This window comes from Plectrocnemia conspersa, unplaced genomic scaffold (genome assembly GCF_051122295.1).
Source record: "Plectrocnemia conspersa isolate PC_06_02 unplaced genomic scaffold, ASM5112229v1 ptg000010l, whole genome shotgun sequence".
Lineage (NCBI taxonomy): Eukaryota > Metazoa > Arthropoda > Insecta > Trichoptera > Polycentropodidae > Plectrocnemia > Plectrocnemia conspersa.
The window spans coordinates 25,652,101-25,659,519 of NW_028277174.1; the positions used below are offsets into that span (position 1 = coordinate 25,652,101).

The following is a 7,419-nucleotide window of genomic DNA, read 5'->3' on the forward strand; positions in this document are numbered from 1 at the left end:
GGCATGGAAGAACTTTGTGACCTCCGTAATGCGACACAAAGAAGACGCTGAAAGACAGCGCAATAGCGGCCCCAACGGGACACAGTCCCAGAACTGAACGAACCGAAGGGATATATCGGACAGACAGTACCGGTCGTTCAGGGGAGGGCAGTAGATGGGTTTTAGCCGGTAGGTCGTTGACTAGCAACGGAATCCGGCACTGTCGTTAGCGACTTGGAAGCTAACGACGTCTTTCGAAGATTTCCCTCTACTTACCAAAAAAAAAAAAAAAAATCTACACCTATAACTATTGCAACAAAATTAGTCATAATAATTCACACACATGTGACAAAAAGTCACATGAAAAAAGCACCAGTTCTATTTAAATATTGTAATGGTCGATGCCAAATACAAAATATACGGATTATTAAATTTTTAATCACTGTTTTTGTTCAACGTAAATATAGATTCTCAAACTTATTTGACTTATTGCCCAATTTTGATGTAACTGATTATCCTGAATTTGGCTGTTCCAAAAAATAAATTATTGCACAAAAGAAAAATTGATAAAAATGTATATATATAGCATTCCCACTGCGACAGCGCCGATTTAATCGACATTAACTTTCAATCCTCATACATACTAAGGATATATTACACGTACACATTTAAAGCATACCTAGTTTATTTGCAATTCATCAAATCTAACGAATATGTGCATTAAATCAGAAGCAATGATAATTTGTATGTATTGTAAAAGGAAAAACTCACTTTTCGGCCTCGGAGTCCGTCAACGGGAATTCAAAATTTGAAGATTTCATAACGAAGATCGTTTTATGCTGTTTATCTAGTTTAATCAATGTATTCCTTTAATCCTTACACATATTATGTATATATTTCATTTTCATAGTTTTAACATACCTAGTTAATTTGCAATCCAAATATTTATATTCAGTCTTATCGAACAACGTACATGCCAAAATAATGAAAATTATTGTCGCGTAGCAAAATTAATAACAAGCGTTGTCACGTTAACGTCGGCCATTTTGTTTTATATTTGAATGCTTATTTTTCATTGGTCGAAACAACAGAATACATTACCAGCTGCTCGATAATCAGTCGGAGGAAATTCAATTTTTATTATTATATTTAAATATATTTCTTTTGTTTACGCGTATTATTATACACCGTTCATACAAAGCGATACGATTTACAAAGTAGAAAATTGAGCATATAATGTTTCATTGTAAAGCGCGTGCGCCTGGAAAATACATACTTATTAACGATTATATATAAGATATTTGCTATTTATAATAAATATTTGCTACTTATAAAATAATCAATGCTACTTATAAAAATAATAATTGCTATTTATGAAAATAGTTTTCTCAATTTAAAAAAATTAAAATGCAACTATAAAAATATTTAATATTTTTATGAGCTGAAATAGCATATTATTATAGATTTTTAATACGTAATGTATACGACCCACCTTAATTTAAAATAAACATTTTATCAATCATTCAATCAATAAAATATGTATTTAATCATGAAATTAGAAATATCCGGAAGACCGGAATTAAAAATAAATAATAATTACTAATTTTCTTCTCTCAGACAAAGATTCATATAGGAATCGTAGCAAAGTTTTTCAAATATTATTTAAAAATTAAGCCTCCATCTATTGTGCTGCTTCAACCCTTGGCTTGTTGGGGTCTCTATTGAAGACTTCTCACTGAAGGCTGCCATTCGCTTAGCTTTCGTCTTTGGCCGGCCGTCCCCGTTATTCCATTGCGAGCGTTTCACTTAAACAAAAAAAAATATTGCTATAATTCAGAATATATCTATTTTATCTATTTATTTATGCCAGCTTTTAGAGTTATAAAACCAATTCTATATACAAATTATACATATATTGGTCAATTGTGCTTATGTTCAATAAGTTCTTTTAATTTATTTGAATCATCATATTATTCTATTCGTAATGCAGATTTTTAATCGGTTAATCCATTAGAGGCAATAAGACTTCTCCAGTTCAATGTATATACAACGGACTGTCATTTTACGCGAATGGTAAAATTCGCAATGGCCGAGACTATTGTAAATGGCCGATCGATATATTTCGCATGAATGGAGAACGCTCGGGGTTTATGGACCAATTTGAAAGCTCGGCTCCAATACGTCGGTCGGTCTATTCGATGGACCGGTTGAGCATTATCCACTTATATACGGCGAGTTGAATAATTTCAGGCTGTCGATGTGAAAATGAAAAATTAAACGAAAGCGACAGACGTGCTTTTCAAAATGTACCGGGAATCTGCTGGCGTGTATTAACACGTGTGGACGTGTACATGTATCAATTGATATATTGTATCTCAACCGAGAAGATTTTTCCCCAAAGTCTATAAAGCTACATTGAACTTGATTGAACTTGATGACTAGATACATTAACGATGATTGCATGACATCTATTTATTCGATGGTACAAGACATAGCACTTTTTTTACGCCACCAGTCTATCGCCACTTAATTTATATAAACTAATTGGCATATTAACTCCATCAGTTAATGATAACTGTAGATTGCACTTAGGAGTTCTTAATGTCAACCTTTAAAATAAATCAATAAGAAACATTAATTCGTTGATATATTTTTTTTATTATTTTCAACACAACATGATTTTACTATTGAAGAAATCCTAAAAATAAGAATAAAGCAAAAAATAAGCCACCAACTGAATAACATTAAACATCCATAATATTAACAATCTATTTATGTACGTTTTTTTGACTGTTTGCATAATTAATAATCTTGTTCTATTGCAGAATTTATTCATTCGCATAATATTTCACTATATTATGCTTATAGCCACTACTTTATTCTAGCTTAAGGTAAGATAATGCTAGTCACATAATTTATTAATATCGTAGACGTTTTTCTACGTGACGAGTTGTTCATTTTTGATAATCAGTGTTATACCTGAGTAGTATATATTAACTTATTCAAGTATTTATTTATTTATTTATTAAAATTATAACCATCGTGACCTGACAGGCAAACCCAATGCGTCACGATAGTCAAAAGTACAAATACATCATAATACATACAAATATAAACAAGACAAAACAACAGACACAAATCACCTCAACAGGTGTGCATTGTCCCATACGAACTGAACCAAAACTCCATATGTGCAAGAGAAAATGTCAATATTTCTATGGACAGAATTGAGCAGATAAATAGCCTTGGCCAGAGAAGAGTTGGCAAGTGCTCCAGTTCTAGACTTAACAGGCAAGAATAGTGGACGCGACCGAGAACTATAACCACCTTCAGGAGCCCACATTTGAAGCTGCTCGAGCACTGAAGGATTGTCTACGATGCCCTTGAGCAATTTCCAGAAGTGTTTAATTACATAAACACTTCTGCGAGTCGACAAAGAAACGTATCCCAGGGCTCCCAAAATAAAAGCACTGGAAAACAAGAACGGATAATACCCGTATTCCTTCAAGTATAAATATCGAAGAAATTTACGTTGTACTTTTTCCAGCTTCAATTCATTACATTGATTCATTACGCCTGGGATCCAAATGATTGAGCTAGTTTCTAGTATGCTGCGGACTAGAGTATCATAAAGAGTGCGCAATACTAAAGTATTCCTGAAGTAACGCGCATTTCTCAAGATAAAACCGAGCATTTTTAAGGATTTGCTATGAGTCTCTGCAATGTGCTGGCTTAATTTCCAACGTTCTTCGAAAGTCACTCCTAAATCCTTAGTTAAAGAAAACCTTTCCAAAATATATCCGCCTAGATGGTATGAATATTTTGTCTGCGTTAATGACCTTGAAAATGAAATTGTGTGACATTTCTTTACACTGAAAGGCAATTGGTTATAGCAAGCCCATTTCCATATAGAGTTGAGATCCTCCTGTAGGTCGAGGGAATCAGAAATCGAATGCATTTTCTTGTAAATTTTCAAGACATCTGCATATAATAAAAAATCTGAATGCTCTATTGCTGTTTCTATGTCATTAATGAACAATAAAAACAACAATGGACCCAAATTGGATCCTTGAGGTACTCCAGTAGGGGTCTTATATCGTTCTGAAAAAGAGTAATTATACTTGACGAATTGATATCTATTGGTCAAGTAATTTGAGAATAGATTTATGAGATCTTCAGAAAACCCGAAATTAGATAACTTTTTACAAGTAAAGCATGGTTAACTTTATCAAATGCTTTTTCAAAATCTGTGTATATGACGTCCACTTGTACACCAGAGTCCAATGATTTTAAAACATAGTTAGACAAAACCATTAGATTAGTGACAGTGGATCGAGATTTACGGAAACCATGTTTTTGGTCGAGAAGCATACACCTGCAATGATTAAAAATGTATTTATGCAAAACAATTTCAAATAATTTTGCAGGTGATAAGATCAAAGCTATTGGCCTGTAATTGTCATTCTGAGATTTGGGACCCTTTTTATGAATCGGAGTGACTTTTGAACATTTCCACAATTCTGGAAAACAAGATTATTTTAAACGATCATTTCATTCATAAAAAAAATAAGCAACGTAATTTAACAAACTACTTACCTGTTAGCAAATAAATCACTCATGAGGACCAGAAAAAATACCCTTTTGAGCGTAAAAAATGTGCGATAGACAATGCATCGACCAGATAAAAACCGTTAGTGTGTTTTACACCATGCAGTTTCAATTATTCAATGCAATTGGCCTACTAACACCCGAATCTGTGATTCACCAGAGCTGTCTCGAATTAAAAATATAAAATATTTGACATTTTAATTAAACGATTCGAGAGAGACGATCACGCGTCACCATCTGTCCCCCAAAATATAATAAACGACCTAGCTCGATTTTAACTAATCACTACGATTTTAACTAATCACTCTGAAGATTATGAATATAATATGATTCGAATATAGGGGTTTCAAGTAATAGCCATCGATTTATATGACCCGTCTATCGTGCTGGTTTTTATAAATTAATAGCAATAAAAAAATAAAAAATTTGATACCACTATAAAAAATGTACATTTTATTATTTTTACATAGATGTACACATTTATGAACTTTAGTTTAGATTAAAGTGCACATTCTTTTGGTAGTCAACATGATAGATCCTGTTTTTAGCACTTATTGCTTTAAGAAAACAGATGCGCTTAGTGCTAAAGTATGCTTTTATTCTTTATAAATGCAAGAGACATAAATATATGAGCTTTTATAACGGTATAAAACAACAATTATAAGGGATCTAAAAATGTATTTATTCAAATAAGTTGATTTTAGGTCATCAACAAATAGAGGTCTTCAAGAGCTGTGAATATTTTGTTATAATTAGTAATCGTCGATGGTTAATGTGTTTTTTTTTCATTAATTACTTTTCGTATCAATTACCCAAAATGGCATACTACGAAAAGCATTCTTTGCTAGAAATTTAATTAAGGGGTTATTTTTGCCCACTCTGTAGCAATTTATACACACGCAACATCCAATAAACGCTTGTAATTTGATCTTTTGTTTTCACGCGAAAAATGATCGATGAGCACAAACATTTTTGACAGGCTCCAATACGACAGTGAATTATCGATAGGAATGTGCGATAATGAACGAACGATACATAGACCATTTGCGATGTTGTATAAATATAATACATACGGTCACCATGGATCATATTTTAAACGTAAAAAGTTCAACTGGCAGTTTGTTTAATTCAATATAGATATTATTTGTTATGTGTTACAGCTGCATTTTCCTGTCGGGATAAATATTAAATAAAGCTTTCAAATAATAAAAATATTATCTATGTAAAAAAATTGATGGGTATGTATACAAATGAAACAAAAATAACGGTTCAAGAGATATGAAAATGTATCATAATTTATATATTTCTCCGAAAGAATAAGCGAGATTTCCCTGGGCGATAATCAAACCACGTACATGATAAGCATAAAAAGTAACTAACTTACTCATAAACTTTACTGGCAGCCATGGAAATAAATTCCATTATTGCGGATATTTACCAGCATAATCTGCGCGTACCATTTCACCTTACAGAGTATTTTAGGCCCTTCCGAAAGTTTAAGATTAGATATCTGCCTCACCTGTTATTATACATAGAATGTCCGTTCTCTCGTCTTTGTTAAGTTGTTGTTTGGTACTTGTTGCCTTGTTCTAAAGTTAGCTAATTCAAAGGCGAGGAATAAAGTTATATAATTTTTTCAAACTAATATTATTTCTCGAAATTTAGATTTATATATTTCGCGGACAATAGATTTGAGGCAAAAGTTAAAAGTAGATTCTGAATTTCATAAATAAACTTATGTATATTTACAAAGGCTGCAGCTTTTCGATATTGCTAGCTGCAAGCAACGGACATTTCAAAGTTTGCACCAGAAGCTTTGCCAGAGACAGCACAGTACAAAAGCATGAAAACATATTCAAAGCTGACATTTTAAAAACAACAAAACGTACAGAATTTCATATAAAACTTTTACTACTCAAGTTATTAACAAAACAAAGACTGAATAAAATACTTACGCTAAATTAAAAAAGCAATAAAAGCAAATTTTAAACGGTAAATCCGTTATTCAAACAAAGAAAAATACAATTCTAACGCAATAATTAAATTTAAGTAAAATACCATAATGTCTATCGGCTATAAATACTGAAAAAAATAGTTGCGACGCTTATGATCGTAAAAAATATGTTTTTTTTAGTGTTTTGCATTACAATATATAGTATGTGATTATAATAATACAGCATATTATCGTAGATATATTTATATTATTTATAAACAACGTACTAGATGATCGTTAAAAAGAATAAACTTTAAAAGGGTGATGATTTGTTATAAAGAACGCGAATAATCGATGGATCAGAACGGATCGATTTACTTCGATTGATTACAGAGCGTAACTCTGTGAAAGCCCCCATAAATTTTTGCAATCTGCCGGTTCCCACGCAGTGTTTTTTCTTATCTGATTATTAATGTAGTTGTTAGATTACCAAAGCAGGGATTAAGCCCATGGTAAACAGATTTCTCAAATTAGTTGAGAAAATTGTAAAAAATTGCTTACTATTTAAATATTTTTGTAGGGACCACACATATTCGTTTGTAAAGGACCTTATATGTGAAACTTACGTTATTACTGTGATCAAAAGTGATTATTTAACAATAGTGCGATTGCACAAAGGCTATAAGTAAAGGTTCCCTCACAAATAACAGGCAAGGGTGCATTGAATGAATATTTCATTGTTAAGAAACGGTCACAGCAAACAACATATCACCCAAAACAAATAGCACCGTAAGGCTACAATATTACCGTTACGAAATTCATTTAGGAGATATCCATCAAATGTTACTTTCTAAATGCGTATACTTATTTCGTTTTTCTAAGAAGCAAGTGCAACGACT

General features: G+C 32.1%; 1 long non-coding RNA gene across 1 annotated transcript; it reads right to left on the reverse strand.

Annotated features, from left to right (window-relative positions):
• Positions 1-646: 646 nt before the first annotated feature.
• On the reverse strand, positions 647-1,760 carry LOC148231152 (uncharacterized). The gene is made up of 3 exons (XR_015811047.1): positions 1,580-1,760; positions 901-1,240; positions 647-826 (listed from the first exon to the last, which is right to left on the reverse strand). It is a non-coding gene; the product is annotated as an uncharacterized LOC148231152 (long non-coding RNA).
• Between the last annotated feature and the right edge of the window lie 5,659 nt (positions 1,761-7,419).